Here is a 21,251-nt window from a genome sequence, read left to right as displayed (position 1 = left end):
CCAGACCACCATTAAAAGCATGTTTTGGTCGGAGGCGCCATTGGAACTCAACCACCCAACAGCACGTCTTTATAATGCAATGTTGGCTAAAATGTTAGCACTGGAGCTTCTCCCTTTTTCTTTCATGGAAGGGGCGGGTTTTCTAGAATTTGTGGCAAAAGTCTGCCCTAAATGGAAGGTTCCTAGCCGGTCCTATTTTGCAAGAGTTGCGGTTCCAACACTACATCAAGATGTGCTGGAGGTGATTGGGGCAGCTTTGCAGAAGAGTGCTGTTCACACTATCTACCTGACAACAGACATGTGGACCAGTTTCCAAGCCGTTGATTACATGTGCATCACTGCACACTGGGTCTCTTTTGCGGGGGTTAGAGACAAGATAGCTGCAGGTGATCACAGTGCCACAATTTTTCAAGCTACTCGGAAACATGCAACAGTAACCATGTTTGCCATGGAGAAATCTCATACTGCAGTAAACATTTTGAAGGAGTTTAACAGTAAGGTCTTTAAATGGCTGCATCCAAGAAAGCGCATGATAGTTTATGTTTCCATGGATAATGGCAGTAATATAGGTAGGGCCATGTCTGATGGTGGCTATTTCAAAGTGACAAAGTCAGCAAGTTACTGACCACCTGCCGAAGAATCTGCACACATTTTAGCCATTCTTTTAAGGCCCGGAAGCAGCTGAGGATCATTAAATGTGTCCGTAGAGTGCCAGTCAGAGGACTCATCCAGGAGGTGGCAACATGTTGGAACTCAACCTTCTACATGCTTGAGCGTCTGTTTGAGAAGTACTTGGTAATCAATGAGTATGTCTTGAACGCACGGGGTGCTTCCATGAAAGACATGAGGCTAGAGGTGGAGGAATGGGACCTAGTTAAAAGCCTGACAGACATGCTTCGTCCTTTTGAGGTCTTCTTGCGTGAATTCAGCAGGGAGGACTGTACATTGGGCAAAGCTATCCCTTTGTTGTGCATGCTAGAGCACCAACTGAAGACGGTGTCTCCAACGTTACAAGATGATGCTGAAAAGCAAGGCGCATATCAGTTGGCGGAGAGCTTATTAACCCGCCTACTTGACAATGCAAGGCTTAAAGGAATACATTGTGAACAACATTACATTTGTGCCACTATTCTGGATCCACGGTACAAAAAGGCGCTGGCCAGCAGTACATTAATTTCTTTTTCTGAAGCAGATGTTTCCAAGTACAAACATTGGCTGGCTCTGTCAGCCACTCGGTTCGAAAAAGAGCGGCAGGAAATTGAAGGAACCACGACAAGTACTACCGAATCGGCAGGCCATCCGGCCTCAAGGTCCACTTTTGTGGGCGAAGGCAGTCACTTTCCCTCAGAGCCGTTACCGACACCAGCAACTTTATCATCATCCTCACCTGCACCAGGCCCAGCCATAATATTGTCGGAAGCGAATTGGATAACTCATCAAGGGTTTGCTCGTTCCAGTGTTGATGCAAAAGCCACAGATGGTACGCAAAGCGGAGCACCCCTGGATGACCTTGAGTGGATGGTGCAGGCCTATCTGGATGACCCAACAGAGTTCTTCATTGATCAGAACCCATTGATGTATTGGTATGGGAAAAGGGGTCAATGGTCACTGATCACCAAGCTGGCTCTAAATTATTTGTCTTGTCCACTCGCAAGCGTGTCTTCTGAACGTGTTTTCAGGGCTGCTGGTGCCATTGTAACTCTAAAAAGGACCCGCCTCTCGGCCAAAAATGTGGAGAGGTTAACAATGATCAAGATGAATCAGCACTTCATACCACCAGATTACAAAATACGTGAATCCACACAGGAAGAAGAGGACACCGACTTAGGTGATGGAAGTCCTTCTCTGTTAGCTGACCTACTCCTGTTTCAATTCACAGAGTTTGAGGACGAGCTCTACTTCCCTGATACGTAGGCCTGAAATACGGACTTTCTTTTTTTTCATCCTTATTCACTTTTATTCCTGTCTGTCTTTCTTTGTTTTGCTACTATTACCACAACAAAACTCTAATCACAACAAATCCATCAGCAGCACTGTCTTCGTCTTATTTCCTTAGTGAAGAAACCACTGTCTGCATTCCTGAACTTCTCAAGTTCACAACTCAGTCATGCTCCTCTATCCTCCTCCTCCAGACTCCCCCTATCTATTTCCCTCAAGGCAGATGGCTGGATTACGCAGAATCAAGGAACTGTTGCTTCGTAGACGAGTCCCCTCAAAAGAAGTGGGACTGGAATTACTGACTATATGCTGACTGTTACTTCTGAAATTGACATGAGAGGCTGCCCTGTGGGCCTTCACTTTAAGAATAAGATGCGGACAAAAAGTGGAACAGGTAATGAATGATGAGATGGCATGCAGTGGACAACACTGGCTGTCTGGCTCTGATGAAAGCAATTGCTGTTTGTGGTGAGCAGTCATAATATCGAGTCTTTTATTTCGACTGGACAGAATATCGAGTAAAAAATATAGAATGGACATAATATCGACTAGACATAATATAGACAACAAAAATATCGACTAGAGAAAATTAATATCGAATAGAATGGACATAATATCGAATCAAAAATATAGAATGGACATAATATCGACTCGACATAATATAGACAACAAAAATATCGAATTTAAGGTAAGTTAATAATAATTTTTATTTTTTGTGTAATATAAGTCTGTAGCGGGTTGTGGGTTTATAGGGGAATAGGGTGGGAAGTAATTTAATTCTAATTAATTAAATATGTTAATTTATTTATTGATATTTATTTAGAATTAATTGTTAATTAATTATTAATTGGTAATTAATTAAAATATAATTGGTAATTAATTATAATTGATTAATTGATAAATATTTTAATTTTAGTAATTTATTTTCTGTAGCGGGTTGTGGGTTTATAGGGGAATAGGGTGGGAAGTAATTTAATTATAATTAATTAAATATGTTAATTTATTTATTGATATTTATTTAGAATTAATTGTTAATTAATTATTAATTGGTAATTAATTAAAATATAATTGGTAATTAATTATAATTGATTAATTGATAAATATTTTAATTTTAGTAATTTATTTTCTGTAGAGGGTTGTGGGTTCATAGGGGAATAGGGTGGGAAGTAATTTAATTCTAATTAATTAAATATGTTAATTCATTTATTGATATTTATTTAGAATTAATTGTTAATTAATTATTAATTGGTAATTAATTAAAATATAATTGGTAATTAATTATAATTGATTAATTGATAAATATTTTTATTTTAGTAATTTATTTTCTGTAGCGGGTTGTGGGTTTATAGGGGAATAGGGTGGGAAGTAATTTAATTATAATTAATTAAATATGTTAATTTATTTATTCTTATTTATTTGGAATACATTGTTAATTAAATAATAATTGGTAATTATTAAAAATATGATTGGTAAATAATTTTAATTGATTAATTGATAAATATGTTAATTTCATTCATTTATTTTCTGTAGCGGGTTGTAGGTTTATAGGGGAATAGGGTGGGAAATAATTTAATTCTCATTAATTATATATGTCATTTAAATTATTGGTATGTTTTTTGAATTAATTGTTAATTAATTTTTAATAGGTAATTAATTAAAATATAATTGGTAATTAAAAGTAATTTATTAGTTTTTAAATTGTAAATTAATTTATTGTTAATAGGTAATTAATTAGTATGAGTAGGCAATTTTTATAATTAAATAATTTTATTTTGTATTTATAAATAAATATTTAATATTTTTTATACACTTTTTAAATATTTTAATTATTTGTAATTGGTATTACTATTTATGTTATTTATATCTATTTGTGAAGTATTTACTTTCCCTACTATTGCACTCTCTGAAGTTGGAATAGTAATTTTAACCCCTACGCTATCCAACACTTTCCCTACTGTTGCACCCACTGGAGTGGGTATGCAACGTTTACAACGCAACTTTTACTATGCACTACCATTACCTCGAAACTTTTAAAACGCAAAAACTTTTACAACGCATACATTTACAAAGCATGTTTTTACAACGCAGATACCTTTACAACGCATACCATTACAATGTAAGTATTGGTAAGTATATAATTATTTTTAAAATGTTATATGTTTGGGATTTTGGGTAAAGGGGTATTTTTAGGGTTCAGGGTCAGTTTTCAGTTTTTGGGTAAAGGGGTATTTTTAGGGTTCAGGGTCAGTTTTCAGTTTCTGGGGTAAAGGGGTATTTTTAGGGTTCAGGGTCAGTTTTTGGGTAAAGGGGTATTTTTAGGGTTCAGGGTCAGTTTTCAGTTTTTGGGTAAAGGGGTATTTTTAGGGTTCAGGGTCAGTTTTCAGTTTTTGGGGTAAAGGGGTATTTTTAGGGATCAGGGTCAGTTTTCAGGTTTTGGGGTAAGGGGGTATTTTTAGGGTTCAGGGTCAGTTTTCAGTTTTTGGCGTAAAGGGGTATTTTTAGGGTTCAGGGTCAGTTTTCAGTTTTTGGGTAAAGGGGTATTTTTAGGGTTCAGGGTCCGTTTTCAGTTTTTGGGTAAAGGGGTATTTTTAGGGTTCAGGGTCAGTTTTCAGTTTTTTGGGGTAATAGGGTATTTTTAGGGTACAGGGTCAGTTTTCAGTTTTTGGGTAAAGGGGTATTTTTAGGGTTCAGGGTCAGTTTTCAGTTTTCTGGTAAAGGGGTATTTTTAGGGTTCAGGGTCAGTTTTCAGTTTTTGGGTAAAGGGGTATTTTTAGGGTTCAGGGTCAGTTTTCAGTTTTTGGGTGAAGGGGTATTTTTAGGGTTCAGGGTCAGTTTTCAGTTCTTGGGTAAAGGGGTATTTTTAGGGTTCAGGGTCAGTTTTGGGTTTTTGGGGTACAGGGGTACTTTGTAAAAATAAAGTAAAATTACATTTAAATAAAATTTATTTAATGAAATTAAATAAAATTAAATTATATTATATTTTTTATTAATTTATATTCAAAAAATAATATATACTTACCAATACTTATGTTGTAATGGTATGCGTTGTAAAGGTATATGCGTTGTAAAATCTTGCGTTGTAAATGTATGCGTTGTAAAAGTGTTTGCGTTGTAAAAGTTTTGTTGTAATGGTAGGCGTTGTAAAAGTATGCGTTGTAATGTCATACATCCCTGGAGTGGGAATAGTAATTTTAACCCCTACGCTATCCAGCGCTTTCCCTACTGTTGCACCCACTGGAGTGGGAATAGTAAATTTTACCTCTACGCTATCCAACTCTTTTGCTAATGTCGAACTCACTATAGTTGTAACAATAAATTTTAACCATTTTCTATGCTACGCTAAAAATGTTATATATGTTTATTTAATAATATGTTTATATATATATATATATATATATATATATATATATATATATATATATATATGTATTATTTTTGGTGATATAATTTTTTTAATTATATAAATTATTTTTAAAATTACATTTTTTATTAATTATTTCTAAGTTTATATTAATTATATTTATTACTATATTAGTTTTAACTTAATTTTAAGACATTTAAAAAAATCGATATTTTGACAGTCTATATTTTTGTAAGTCGATATTTTGGAGTCGATATTTTGGTACTTACCTGTTTGAAGATAGGGAGTCGATATTTTGTCAATCGATATTTTTGACTCGATATTTGTGTATCTCGATATTTGTGACGTCAATATTATGTCAGTGATCCGCTGTTTGTTTGTTGTGCATAAAATGAATCATATGTGTTTTGTTATTATTTAATCTTTTACACACTAAATGTAACTCAAGTCTACTCTGTTTTTACCTTGTTTAATGCAAATTGTACTTCTACTGCAGGGGCCACTACGTTGCATTTTTTAATATGGAAAATGTCCTTGGACTCACTGTGTGTAGACTGTGACTGCATAAACAACATTGAGTTTGCCAATACCATGATGATGATGAGTCTTGATGATCAAAGTTACATAATATCTTTACAGTCACTCACTGGGATGGATGGATCATCATCGGTTTATGGAAGAACTATGGCCATTTCGTGAGTGGCAAACAGGTAAACAAGTCAACAACAACCACAGCAGAACTACATGTCTGTCTAGTCGTGGTATGGAGTGGTCGAGCCAGTGTAGTGTTTTTATGCCAGAGTCCAGACAGCAGTTCATGTAAAATTGTGGCTATGTGGCTTGCTGTATAAAATTAGATCTGCTTTGTCTGTCTGTGTCAAAGAGGTATGCTACATGGAGAATGGTACACTCAGTGGTGCCTGCCTTGACCGTCTGTATGGCCCTGGCCTGTTGTGTTCTAATTACTATCGTTGAAAAGGAGACTCAGAGTACACACTTTAGAAATGATGCTTGTATGTAATACTGTCGCCTCTGAAAGTGAAAGTGTTATTTTTCCACTACACACCGTACCTTATATTTTTTCTCCGTGGTGTTTTAATATCCCTTCCTGTTTTTCCATCGACAATTACAGGCCGGCTTTTACCCTGTGTGATGGAAAAAACATTAACTCAGGCTTACCATAGCAATCCGCCATTCCGCATCCGCCAGGCAGGCAGTGGACAGTGTGTCTGGTCACCAAGATTGATCGACGGGGCGTCAGATGGAATGGAGGAGTACTGTGAATAAGAGGAATGGCTGGATGCATGCAACTTCCCAAATTGAACAGGACAACTACAGCATACAGGGTCAGTATCCTCTTCATTTCTCCTTATCTTTTAAATAATGTTATTGTTGTGAACTTCTATGAGTGTGACTCTGTGCGTTTGCTCTCTGCTTCAAATTCATCCCTACAGCTATTTGATAAGTTTCTTTGCTATTTTTATAACTAATTTAATGTACTAATAAGTGTTTATTCTCTCTGAGGGCAGATAGGCAAGTGAAATTGAGTAATTACTGCAGCCCTGTACTGTCAAATTGTTTATTCATAGTTAGTAAGTTGTAGTAAGTACTACTGTTCAGTAACCTAACCATCCATTTAGCAAACAACTTCCTGCATGCAGTGCACTTCCTTTATGTCCCTTAAAAGATTTATGGATATCTTCGTATCCAAAGATTTGTTTTTCTTCATTTGTTGTTTGTACATGCTTGTTTTTTTCCTCTCTCCACAAAACTTTCCCAAAAACCCCATTCCCATCCAACTTTTAAACCCTATCCCTCTTCCCCCGGGCTGTGTTGTTTTCATTGAGGTGTGACTAAATGACAACAATAATTCCACACACTTGCCGGGGAGGATAAGTTCAAAGCAACAGAAAATCAATTTCAAGGCTGGCGAAGGACTCCGAGGATTTATTCTTATTCTTATTCTGCTTGACACACTCCTATGAGTATTTGCAAATCAAATCAGAATTTCATGTGTGCCATCGAGTTGATTCATCATCAACAACATCCTCCTCCTACACGTGACGAATGCTTACGCTGCTGTGTCCTTCACCTTCAGTACTATTTCTTGTGGTAGCCATACTCCACGCAACTAGTAGTAATATTTTGAATACTTTAGCATTGCTTAAGCTACAATTTATGGCACTGTTCTTGTGTACTGTACTATCTATCGTACTGTTCTAATGCTCCGCTCAGGCCACTCAATGTTTCATTTCCTTTTTTTTATATGCTGCTACTGCCAGTGTGTACCACTACTACTGCCACCACAACGATGACATTTCATCCGTCCAGGATTCCATAGCCAACCTTAATTGCCATTTGCCATGCAGCCAGCCCTGTGCCTAGCCCTATTCTCAAACAAGAATCACAGGTAAGATAACCATTTTGGGGGAGGAAGAATAATGGAGAAGGAGGAGAGGAGAGGCTGACGGTAGTACTAGTAAAGTAGTAGGACAATTGAATTCACTAACTCTGTCAGTGGCACTTTTGTACAAATTTGGACGATTAGACAATTTGAATCAACCAGACAGTTAAGTTTCAGGAAAACAAACGTACAGTTAATCCCCCCTGCCTCCCCCACAAAACAGTAAAAAAACGCGTATGCTATGTTTAAGTTGAAATAAATCATTATTTGACCCTAACAAAAATAAACTATCCCACAAGAAGACCCGACCCACCCCCTCCCTAACCCCAACCAATGTCCATGAAATCAAATGTCCCCAAAAGTCCAAAAATCCCAATGCCCAATTCCCACCCCCCAAAAGTCTTTAAAAAAGGGGCAAGGGACAGTCTCTCTACTTCCGCCGGCGGTGTCCTCCTGTGGCCAGGTGGTCACGCAGCTCTCTCCGGAGGTACTTGAGCAGGGCTTTCTGCCTCGCCACCTCCTGCTCAAGGTAGGCCACTCGCAGGGTCAATCAGTGCACACGTGCCTTGCACTTGAAGGTACTGTGGGGTCAGCTGTTGTTTTTGCTGTTCGGCGGTGGCGGGTGGCTGCCGGTCCATGGCTCCGTACCGCTGGAGTTTTGCGCTGACTGTATGACCCAGGGGCAGCCGAGGAGGATGCAGCTCTCGTGAATGTTGTTGACTGCGACTGCGAGTCATCCTCCTCCTCCTGGGCCACTAGCCGCCGATATTCGGTGACAATTGGCTCCAGCTTCCGTTGCCGGGCCCGTATAGCCAACTCCTTCCTTGTTAGTTTAGAAGGAGTATCTATATGAAGAAAGAAAAACATACTGTAACCAATGCTCCTTAAGATTAACACAAAATAATTCAGCAGAAAGTTGTGTCACAGTAGCACCAGCAACTTGCAAGCATAGTACATAACATTTGTGGCATGCATCTATCTAACTTCCCACTTTGTCGTCCTCTGCTCTAACATTAGTGGGAGTTTCAGGAATTCTACTAGCACTATATGGACTCACTACATTAGACTCAGACAGTACACCAGTCTTCTTTCTCTTTCTTGTTTAAAGAAATTGGTATGTAAACTTGTGGAAGCCGGCATAATGCCAGCGCAGTCAACTTGCACCCGAGAAAAACAGACGCAAGCCATGATGACAGACTTGTTTTACTGTTACCAGTCCAGTACATGGTGGTGAAGCTCTTACTTTTCTATTACGGTTGGCACTGGCCGTACTCTGTTACGAGGGCTACTGCCTAATTAATTTAACTTTCACCCTGCGCTGCCCCTGACTACTACAAAAGGAAAATGAAGAAGATAAATAATATGATTATCTATTCCTTCACAGGATATTTGCTTACATATTGGATGACTTTAGGTGCTTTGTTTTTGATTGAGTGAACACCGATAGGTCACACATGAATGACAGAGTTGTAAAAAAATTATTAACAGAGGTAGTGAGTGGTCCCCGTAATCGCCGTAGCAAGGCACGTGAGTTGTGACTTACTTGACATGATAATGTGAACTATACAATATAGATACACAATATATGCTGTGCTTGCAAACTACTGATAGTCATGGTCGTATTCTGAAAAATTAAATTACAACTTCTACTTCCCTCGGCTTTGCACGGACGTGCGGTGTTACATGCTCTTCAAAGTAACACTCTTCATCCAGTGACCGTCTACTCTGTCTACATACACCTATGCTATCTATGAGGAAGAAACCATCCAGGCATCCATCCATTCAAAGTAAATGTCAATCATTCTTCTTAATGTCTCAACTGGACAAACCTTACTTTTTCTCACTGAAAAACAACCTTTTAATTTTATTTTGTAAACCGCCAGCCATGCATCCGTGCTTGACTTGCATTTGAATTTGAACCAAAGGATATATTGCGCACACATACAGTTTCTGTTTCACCCACCCAGGCAGTCCTCTTTTCTTTCTCCTTCCACCCATCCTTGTTTCAGCCTTCAACCGGCCATGCATCAGATTCCCAGCCACCTCGGGCAGCATTCAAAAACACGTATCATTCTTTGCCAGTCATTAATTATAACTCGCTCATCCTTCCTTACACCCTTCTTTCCCTTTTCGTTCATCCCATCCATCAAGTTCATCTCTGATCTGACTTCGCTTCTTGATAAAACTTTAACAGCTGAGTTGAAGTCAAATTTAGAGGAGGCCATTGGTTACTCGTCAACTCCCGCGGCTAATACTATTGCTATTGCGAAGTCAAAGGTGACTGTCTTCTACCTGGTTGACAAAAAATTAGTTCTAAATTTGTAAGTCTTCTAAACAGTAAAGTGTACTTGTACTGTAGAACTTATACACCCCTGATGGGAGACTACTCTGCAATCTCAATAACTAAGGAATATAATAGCTTACCACTGCCCGCCACTACAGTGGCATCCCCAACAGCAGTTCCTGCTGGCTGTGGCACCGCATCACCCCTGGAGTGACCACCTCCGCGCTGGCACTGGTGGTGGGCTGTGCCAATGGTGTTACGCCTAGAAAATACATTTAATATTTTTACATGACATATACACCACTCCCTATTTTGTCTAGGAATGAAAAAATATGTTACTAGTACTACATAAACAAAATTAATAATTTGTGACTCTCTAGTCTTAACTAAAAATTTCCCTTTCTTGAGGGAAGGGTGTTTTTATTTATGCTTAGCCATAACATGTGATGCTACACTTTTTGGCACAACTGATGAATGCTTGCTTTTTAACACGCACCATGTTTCTCATAACAGACAAAAGATTCCCTTCTACGAACAAGACCAATATCATATGTTAGTCCGAGTCGTCATCATCACCACCAAGACTTTAAGTTCCAACCAGGTGAGGGCTCTCTCACAATTAACCCCTTGCGTGCGGCCACGATTCTGTGCCTTTGCGGCGTTTTTCGAAGTGGGCGGGTTTATGACGGCCCCCAGCCATCATCAGCACACGAGCACCGTAGTGCATGACGGCTGGGGGCTGTCATCAGCACGCAAGGGGTTAATGTGTGAAATCAGCCACTTTTCAGTTTTCAAGCGTTCACCGTTTATGAAGTTGATTTTAATAAATGTTTTTATATAATGCACGATTGAAATGTAATATACAGAGTACACACAGAGCTAGTTGTTTTACTTTTAATAAAGCTTTAAAACTTACATTCACTCTGTGGTTTTTGGTCACGAGTGAGTGAGCGAAAGGGTTTGCAATTTGCATGCATGAGTCAGTGACTCTGAGAGGTCGGGACTCTGACTCCGTAGTCTTATGTTTTGGGTTGTATAATCATTGGGCATCATCGCTGCATTCAGGAGCTAAATATTGACTCTGACACACTAGCTAGTCAGTAAGGAGATTGGGGGTTCACCTTCTGTTATGACTGAGGTATGTGGTAAGTCTAACTGCGCCTATTATCACCAATGCCCTATTTCTTGTCCATAGTTCTGAATGTGCAGAATACTCCCTGCAACCGTAGTAGTATGTCCTCCTATCCAATCAAAAAGTAAACTAGTATCTTATTCTTGGTGGCCATTGACATTTTATTGTTGGTAATTGTCAAAGCATAAACATTAAGAAGACTTCAATAGACATTATGGACAACCCATAGGACTGCACTCAGTGCCTAGAGCTATTGCTGAATAGGAGTTTTGTTTAATACCTTTTGCCAACTGTGCAAGCTTAGCTAGCTACACATGCAGACTAATAAAATAGTAGTAGCACAGAGAGTCATAGTAGAGGCAGGATAAGAATTTAGAAACAGTCTACAAGAAGATCAAAGACGATTTAGGAAAAAATAGAATTATGATGAACGTTTGGAATAAATAGGTCCTGTAAAAGTTAGGGAAGTATAATTATTAATATTAACAGGAAAGCTTACTGGGGCCAGTAGAGGAGCCCTCGGCGGACCGATCATGGCCTTCCTTCTCTGCCGGCGCCGCCACTGCCACCTCTGTCCTTTTGCACCTGGGGGGAGCTGATGTACATGAAAGAAAGACACAAACATGGATGATTGTTGTCAACCAAATCAAACATTTCAAAACAACAATAACAAATTATTTTGGGGAAATAGACAACAATTGCACTAAATGTATTGACCTATCTGATGTGGTCTAGTAGGATATTAGTATTGCTGGATTTGCGGACCGTCTACTCGGAAAGTTATGTAACTCACTAAACCAACTAACCAACCAACTTGTAAATATTTTAAAGGGAGCTTTTTATATCAGCCCCTACCTGGAGCGAGAGTCACATCGCCCCAGGTCTCTCTCTCGCATCCTACAGCGCCACTGTTGCCAGGCGACAGGCACTTCACGAGAATCTTCAGCCGCCATCTTGGCCTGGGGAAGGCTCGCGTTAGAGATCTCCGCCCCTCCGGCCGCCCAGGATACTTAAGGGTTGGACTTCCTTGCGCTCATGATACTCTGCCATTACTCACCCTTGAGGCGGAAGCCGGGGGTTCTTTGCGCTCTCTTGCGCGCTGTTATTATTGTGCTCACAGTTGGTGCTATTTGACTACTAAATACACTCGCTTTTAAAACTTGTAAATATTTTAAAGGGAGCTTTTTTATATCAGCCCCTACCTGGAGCGAGAGTCACATCGCCCCAGGTCTCTCTCTTGCATCCTACAGCGCCACTGTTGCCAGGCACCAGGCACTTCACGAGAATCTTCAGCCGCCATCTTGGCCTGGGGAAGGCTCGCGTTAGAGATCTCTGCCCCTCCCGCCCTCCTCCCACCCCTTTAGATGCATATAAACAATCGACCTGCCCGTCCGCGCAGCGGGCGGGCGCAGCGGGCGCGCCAAAGGCAAGCCCGTCTGCGCCCGTCCGCGCCCATACGAGCCCAGGCCCAGTCATTATGCCAAATTTAACAAGTGCCTCTCGCATTTATTCCCGAGATGCACTACTTCGTGCTCGCTCTGTGCCACCCTCATATTGTCTTTCATTTCAAGCGAACCCTCCTCCTTTTACTCACTGTACACTCTGCCACCCCCCCAACCGAGTAGCGGTAAAACACACACTACGTCTGGGTCTTCTGAATTGTAGATCTCTCCCCAGGCACTCGCTTGAGGTTAACCTCCTCATTTCTGAACAGGAATTGGACATGTTGTTTCTTACTGAAACATGGCTTACGCAAGGTTCAGAAGCAGATATGGCGAACGCCCTTCCCCCTGGCTTTTCTATCCTTACCCAGGACAGGCCATTGGGTCGAGGAGGAGGCATCGCCATTCTGTATAAGAATTCACTGACCTGCAGAACCCAGAAAGGGGAGGTGGAAGACTGCGAGAGCTGCAAGTTCTCCTTCCAAATCTCTCACACTGTCGCAATGTCGGGGCTGTTAGGTTACCGCCCCCCAGGAAATATTGGAAACTTTGCCAGCTCACTTATGGAAACGGTAATGGTCTGTGCCGCCTCTGCCACTAATTTCATTACCCTGGGAGACCTCAATCTCCACTTCGACGACCAGGAAGACCGGTCGGCGACTGCCCTCCTACATGATCTCAGAGCCTGCGGGGTTGATCTCATAAACTTGGAGCCCACTCACAACAAGGGCCATTTGTTAGATTCTATCTTTGCAAATATCCCCACCATGAAAGCAGCCCCTCCCATCCCCTTGCCATGGACGGATCACTTTTTGATCCCTTTCACCTGGGAAATTAAAACTGAGAATTTCCCTCCCTCCAGTGTTGATGCACCAGAAAGACCTTGGGCCAGGCTATCTGTCGAAAAATTTTCACGAAGCCTTGAAGCCTCACGCCCACCGCTTTCACAGGACCCTGTCCTAGCAGAAGCTGATCTCTGTAGGTGGATATCGAACACTCTAGATGCCGTCCTCCCCAGGAGATCGGCAGGAAAAAAGGAGAAAAGACTACATACTGCCCCTTGGTATACACCCGAATTGAGGGCTATGTGGAGGGAATGTAAAAAACTAGAGCGTTCCTGGAGAAAAAATTGGGAAGTAGCTAGTAAGACGGAATACCGATCAGCGATAAGGAGCTATAAGCTCTCTATCCGGCTAGCCAAAACTCAGTTATTTGAGGAGAAAATTAGTAATGCCTCAAACTCCGCAAGAGAAACGTTCTTGGTTGTTAAAGAACTCTTGAGGGTTCCCACACCTTCTGCCCCCTCGGAGAATTTGGAAAACAAATGCAACAATTTGGCAGAATACTTCCACTCGAAAATTGAAAAAATGTTGAGCTCCCTACCTCAACCCAAGATAGGACCTGAGCCTCTGGAGAATGAGAGCTTGCCCCAGAAGATCTTGGAATCCTTTGGCCCAATTACTCATGATGAATCCCTTAAAGTCCTCCTTTCCATTAAGAGTGGCTCTCCCCGGGATGTCGTCCCCATGCGAATTCTTAAAATGATCGCCCCTTCCATTGTGGAGCCCGTCACTGAAGTTATCAACACCTCTCTAGGCGCGGGCATTGTGCCTCCCAATTGGAAGAGTGCAATTGTAAAGGCTCTCCTAAAAAAAAACAGCCTGGACCCCTTAGATATGGCTAACTATAGACCCATCTCGCTCCTCCCGGGACTCAGCAAAATCACGGAAAAATTGGTTAACTCTCAGTTGTCCAACTTCCTCGAGTCCAACGGTGTGCTAAAAAGCTCTCAAACAGGTTTTCGCCCGGGCCAAGGCACTGACACCGCCTTGCTGGCAGTCACAGAGCAGGCACGCTGCATTTTGGATTCAGGAGGATCAGTGGCAGTGATCCTCCTGGACCTTAGTGCAGCATTTGACACTGTCAACCATCGAGTGTTACTCCAGCGACTGTCAGACGCCGGAGTGAGGGGGACTGCACTGAACTGGCTCAGGTCATTCCTCAGCGAAAGATCCTTCCAGGTCTGGGAAGGAGGCTCACGATCGGCATCCACCCACCTCCATTGTGGTGTGCCTCAGTGTTCATCCCTGAGTCCCACACTATTTAACGTGTACATGGCCCCTCTGGAGGATGTGGTGGCTCCTTTTGACATCAAGATCGTGAGCTACGCCGACGACACCCAACTGGTGTTCGCCCTCTCCCAATCCATGGAGAACTCTCAGACACTTCATGCGTGCCTTTCAAAAGTCCATTCTTGGATGGGGGACTCAGCACTAAAACTGAATGGGTCTAAAACGGAAATAATGCTGTTGGGTCCTAAAACTCCCTCTCTTCCCTGTTCGGCCTGGCCTAGTTGTTTAGGATCTCCTCCCGAACCCAAGGCTGAGATCAAGAGCCTGGGCATTTGGTTGGAACAAGACCTTTCCTTTAGGACCCAGGCCTCTAAACTAGCTGGTCTCTGTTTTGGCCTCCTCCGATCGGTACGTAAAATACTGCCCCTGATTCCCCCTCTATCTCGGAAACTTCTAATCCAGGGTCTGATCATGTCCAGGCTGGACTTTAGCAACGCGATCTACCTTGGGGCCCCTGAGGCCACCCTGAACAGACTCCAACAAGTTCAGAACGCGGCCGCACGAATGCTATATAACATCCCTATGTCTCGTTCGGCCAAACCAGCTCTGAGGGCGCTACACTGGTTGCCCATATGGGAAAGGGTGAAATTCAAATCCCTTTGCCTTGCGCACAAAATCTTGCAAGGCAAAGGTCCCCCAGCCCTGCAAAATATGGTGGTCCCATATAAAGCCTGCAGAAGCTTACGCTCGGACCAGCAACACCTGATCAGCGTCCCCAGAGTAAGAAAGGCCCGATCAGGAGGAAGGAGATTCTCCGTTAATATCGCCGCCCTTTGGAATGCCCTCCCCCTAGGTCTACGCGCGGAACCTTGCATTTTGCGTTTTCGCAAACAGTTGAAAACCTTTCTTTTCTGCTAAATCTCCTTTTCCCCTCTGCTCGTATTAATACTCTGTTTGGCAAAAGCGCTGGGATGCTCCAGGGTAACCGTGCGCTGTACAAAACCGATTTAATAATAATAATAATAATAACTACAAAAAGGTTCTACTAGGACTGGCAGGCAGCACTCCGCAGCACACAAAGTGGCAGACACAGTCCGCCATGATTGCAGACCAATAAATCAAATCAAATCAGCTTTATTCTGTTTCCATAATTGTTTATAAAGACCATAAAAAAAATGTAAAACATTTAACTAAAATTAATATCAACAGAATCCTCCAACAATTCATTTACATATTTACGAGTTAATTTATCATTTAAAAAGTGTACAGCTTTTTCATTCAAGTTTATATATACATGTATACCTTTGTCTAATCAAGATTCGTTTGGTGATTAATACAATATTTCAAAAAGCATGCTATGAATTTAGCATATACCTAATTTTCCACATATTGAAGCACTAAGAACGCTGGACGACAAACACGCAGACCCATAGATCTAAATATAGGGACAATCCAACGTCTACGTGGAATTTAAAAAAATGTACAGAACAGAATTGTGTGTATTGAGGATTGTGTGGAGATGGTATCACAGGGACATAATGAGAGGCCCCTTGACCAATCGTTAAACATCAAATATGGTTGAATGGTGAGGGTGGTTTGGATGGCTACTGAATGCTGGACTGTGCTTTTCCTTGATTCATTTGCTAATCTCAGCTGGCCCAGGTGCAGAAGACTTAGGGGTTCATTAGGATGTCGGGCAGTGGCACCACCGCGGTGGTGGCGGGGTGGAAAAAACAGCTTTTTCCGCCCGCGAGCAGCGGCACTCACGTCCGCCACATTAGGATAACAAAACATAGGTCAATTCCCGTCCGCCGTGGAGCGACGCGCACCGCCATCAAAGTGCGCCCGCCACCGCGACGTCGGGTGCCAATCGAGACTCTCCGCCGTGCCGAATGACGTCCACCCCGCTCGACAAATTAGGATGGCCCAAACAAGCTGACGCACTGCAGCGGAGACACCGCCCAGCTGAAGCAGGCGGAAAGTCGACAGCGGAGCGTGAACGCCGAGACCCGGTCATGAACGCCATGGACCCAGCCCTCCATATGCATCCGGTGATGTACCTGCTAAAACACTACCACCAGATGGCCCGCCGCGGACGCCGCCGCAGGTACACCACTACACATATGCAACACACATGCCGACAAAGGGCCCAAGCACCATACAGACACCCTGCTGGGGGACACAAAACATCCCCACGGGCACCCACACATCACCCACCTGACAACAAGGCACCCCTCTGCATCCGGAACACACATCGTCCGCCAACGAGCTGCAACGTCCCGGTCCCGGTCACGTCACTGCCGCAGTAAACACATGCGCACTATGCAGAAGGCAGGGCCACTCCAAGGCATGGGCAGGGCACAAACACCATAGGGACCCACCACCCCCAATCACACATCAACACACCACAACAAGTCACAGGCCAGGTGCCTATCCTGTGCACCACCCAGGCACACCAACAAGCACTGCAACAACAAGCACAATGCACACCCTCTGCACCACACAACACACAACCAGGGACACAGTCACTGCAGGAGTGGCTGACAAGGAACACACAATACCAGTGCCACACACATACTGGAGGCTCACAATCCCTCCCATTACATACACAAACAAACACACACCCTGGGTGTAGCCACAAACACTACACACACACAGGGATGCCCCAACAGATGCCTGCACAAGAACAACAGACAAACACTACAGTAACACATACTGAACTCCAACAGAAACAGACATGCCCGGTCAGCCACACTGGGGAAAAGCAATGGGAGCACAGACACAACAGGAGTACACAACAACATCACTCAGGAACAAAACACACACACCATAACACTAATCACACAAGAAGTGCATCTGGACAAACACACACTGCCACACCAAACCGACCACAGATGCACATGTAACCCCAATCAACAAACACCACAAGACATCAGGGGATGCATATCAGGCAATGCCAAGGCCACATACACACAGCACTGCATGCACAACAAGCAGTGTGTGCATAACAAGCACAACAGCCACACACACACATGAATGACACAACCGCATCACACACACCACAAAACTGCACTGCACAAATACAACAGCACACCCAGGAACTCAAGCAATACCACAGCCAACATCCACACATCCAACACAACAACAACACATAGACCATTCTGGGATACAAGAGCCCAGACACCTCCACCAGAGCACTGGCCAGCACACACTGCTGAAGTGCACATAACCACTATAGAATGATCAATAGCACAAGGACAGCACACATAAACCATTGTGGCAATGTCCAGAGTGGATTAACACTCATGGCCCAAGAACTGCACCACAAAGCACAAGCCCACAAATGAAATGATGTGGAGGCACGCACACATGGAAACCAAGGGAACAGCTCACATCAAAGTGAAACAGCCTACATGTCAGTAGCAAACATGTAAGGGGTGTACCACGCACAAATAGCGGGAGGGAACACCCACAATGGCCAGGCACAAGTGGCACACATAGGGGATGGACCAAAACAACACACACCATGCCATACAGGAGTGGAAAAACCACCATGTGCCTGCAATGCATGACAATCACAATGCCAGTGTGGAGCAGCAGGCCCACACAGTTTACACAAAAACACACAAAACACATTGAGGATCAACCAAACACAACACTGATGTGACACTCACACACTTTGCACACTTCAAACTTACAAACACAACGAGTAGGAGTCACCACCACACAGCACATTGCACTACAAACAGCTCACACAAGTGCATACAATCCTCTACACAGGTCAAGACAAAATAAACAACAGGAATACCACTCCTGGGTGACACATGTGTGTCCCCACAATACAGGGGCACACATACATCCACTACAAACTGACACCCTTCACACTGCACACCTCTGCTACACCCAAGACCACGCATCTCATGTAGGCCATGGTACCAGGACCAAGGGCCAACACAAGATGACCATACACATACAAGGCTGGGCACACAGAAAGGAAACCACATACATACTTCATGACATATCATAGCCAGCTCCTAAACATTTGCACAGCATCACACCCTGTGCTGGCAGTGTCCCCCAACAAGACATGTGAACAGTGTAGGCAACAGTAGCAAATCACTATCAAGATGGCTGCATGGCAGCTAAAATAGCCATCACACGTGACAACATTTCCAGGGTCAGAATGGACTGAAGACCCTGTTACCCCTGTCCAAAAATATGATGCCTGCAAAGAGCCTTGCAATGTTGAAGTTATACATGGAGCATGGTGCACAGGCAATCAAATGCAAACAGAAACAGAACTTTAATCAGCAAGGACACTAACAAAACACACAACAGAAGTAACTGTATTTATTCACAGATTGCACAGATGTAGCGGTACAACAATTGTAGACAACAGCAAGGCTCAAAATAATGTACAAATGCTAGATACCATGCACAGGTGAATCACAAACAGGAAGGCCAGTGTCCATAGCACAGGGGAGAGGCCAACACAGCAGAGCAACAGGGCCAGTGTCCATGGCAGGTGAGAGGCCAACACAGAAGAGCAACAGGGCCAGTGTCCATGGGAGGGGAGAGTACAGCACAGCAGAGCAACAGGGCCAGTGTCCATGGCAGGTGAGGGTACAGCACAGCAGAGCAACAGGGCCAGTGTCCATTGCAGGGGAGAATACAGCACAGCAGAGCAACAGGGCCAGTGTCCATGGCAGGTGAGAGTACAGCACAGCAGAGCAACAGGGCCAGTGTCCATGGCAGGTGTGAGTACAGCACAGCAGAGCAACAGGGCCAGTGCCCATTATAGGTGAGAGGCCAACACAGCAGAGCAACAGGGCCAGTGTCCATGGCAGGAGAGAGTACAGCACAGCAGAGCAACAGGGCCAGTGTCCATGGCAGGGGAGAGTACAGCACAGCAGAGCAACAGGGCCAGTGTCCATGGCAGGTGAGAGTACAGCACAGCAGAGCAACAGGGCCAGTGTCCATGGCAGGTGAGAGTACAGCACAGCAGAGCAACAGGGCCAGTGTCCATGGCAGGTGAGAGGCCAACACAGCAGAGCAACAGGGCCGTGTCCATGGCAGGGGAGAGTACAGCACAGCAGAGCAACAGGGCCAGTGTCCATGGCAGGTGGGAGGCCAACACAGCGGAGCAACAGGGACAGTGTCCATGGCAGGGGAGAGTACAGCACATCAGAGCAACAGGGCCAGTGTCCATGGCAGGTGAGAGGCCAATACAGCAGAGCAACAGGGCCAGCAACACACCCATGTTCCAAACAAGGTACAGGACTAGCACACCTGTATGATGCACAGGCGTATGAGGGTGATGTCAACTCACTCCTTGCTGTCATGAGGACTTATACCTGGCTGTGTGTCGGGGACAGCAGGCCCACTTGACTGTGGTGACAGGGCCCCAGGTGCTGTGGGGCTAACAGTGGCTTGGCAAGCTGGAGGGCTGTGTGTGGTGGCATAGTGGCACGTGGAGGTGGAGTCATGCAGACCTCTGACACAGTGTGGGTGGGTGAGGTTGGCGGGGTGCCCTTCCACTTTTTGGGAATATGAAATGGCTTCCCTGTCTTGGGGTTGATGGGAAGTGGTGATGACACAACAGGCACACACCCCAACTGTCCCACATCAGGTGCAGACACTGGCCCTACCTCTGGAGATGTGCTTGAACCCGTGGAACTCTTGGTCTGGCTACGTCTCTGGACCACCTTCCCCTCTTTGCCAGGTGTACCCCCTACAGTGCCCTCCTTTGCCTTCTTGCCAGGGGTGGTTTCTACACTGCCCTCCTTTGCCTCCTTGCCAGGTGTACCCCCTACAGTGCCTTCCTTTGTCTTCTTTCCAGGGGTGGTCTCTACACTGCCCTCCTTTGCCTTCTTGCCAGGGGTGGTCTCTACACTGCCCTCCTTTGCCTTCTTGCCAGGGGTGGTCTCCACACTGCCCTCCTCCACCTGCATCAATGAACGTGGAATTGGGGTAGATGTTTTTGGTGGATGTGTCCTTGTGCTCTTCCTAGGTGTACCCCTGATTTGCAAGACCTCCTCAGTGGCCACAGATACTGCATGTGTAGGTTTGTGTGATGTACTACGGACAGGAGAGTCTTGTGCTGGTGATGCCTCTGCAGCATGTGAGGCTGATGTCTGCCTCATTGCTCTTCTGGCCTTGCCCTTCCCTGACTGGCTCTTGTCTGTGCATTCTGGGGTGGCCATACTCTTCAGTGGAGATGGTGTCTTTGGGAAGGAGTGTTTGGGTTGTTTCTGTTGTGTGCTCCTGTTGCTGTACCTTTTCGTTGACGCAGGCGAACCGTGCACACTGTCATCTGATGTGGCCGCTGACTGGGGGGTGGACAAAGGCATCTGAGCTGCAATGGGAGCATGTGCCTGTTGAAGGGCTTACGTGACTGTGGATGACAGCGCCTGGACTCTCCGGTGAAGCCCACCCACGTCTAGGTGTATGCCCTCCATGTATGCAACCACCTGGCCTAATTTCTTGTCATGGTCACTGAAGGCATTCAGCAGGGCGGTCTGGCTCACACAAAGCTGGCGCAGGAGCTCAACACACTCTGCACTGAGGGCAGCAGGGGGGACAGGTGCAGGGGCAGCGGTGCCAGGTGTGAATGTGACT

Source organism: Lissotriton helveticus, chromosome 3_1 (assembly GCF_964261635.1).
Source record: "Lissotriton helveticus chromosome 3_1, aLisHel1.1, whole genome shotgun sequence".
NCBI lineage: Eukaryota > Metazoa > Chordata > Amphibia > Caudata > Salamandridae > Lissotriton > Lissotriton helveticus.
The sequence above is the reverse complement of the archived record's forward strand: the minus strand, read 5'-3'. Positions refer to the sequence as shown.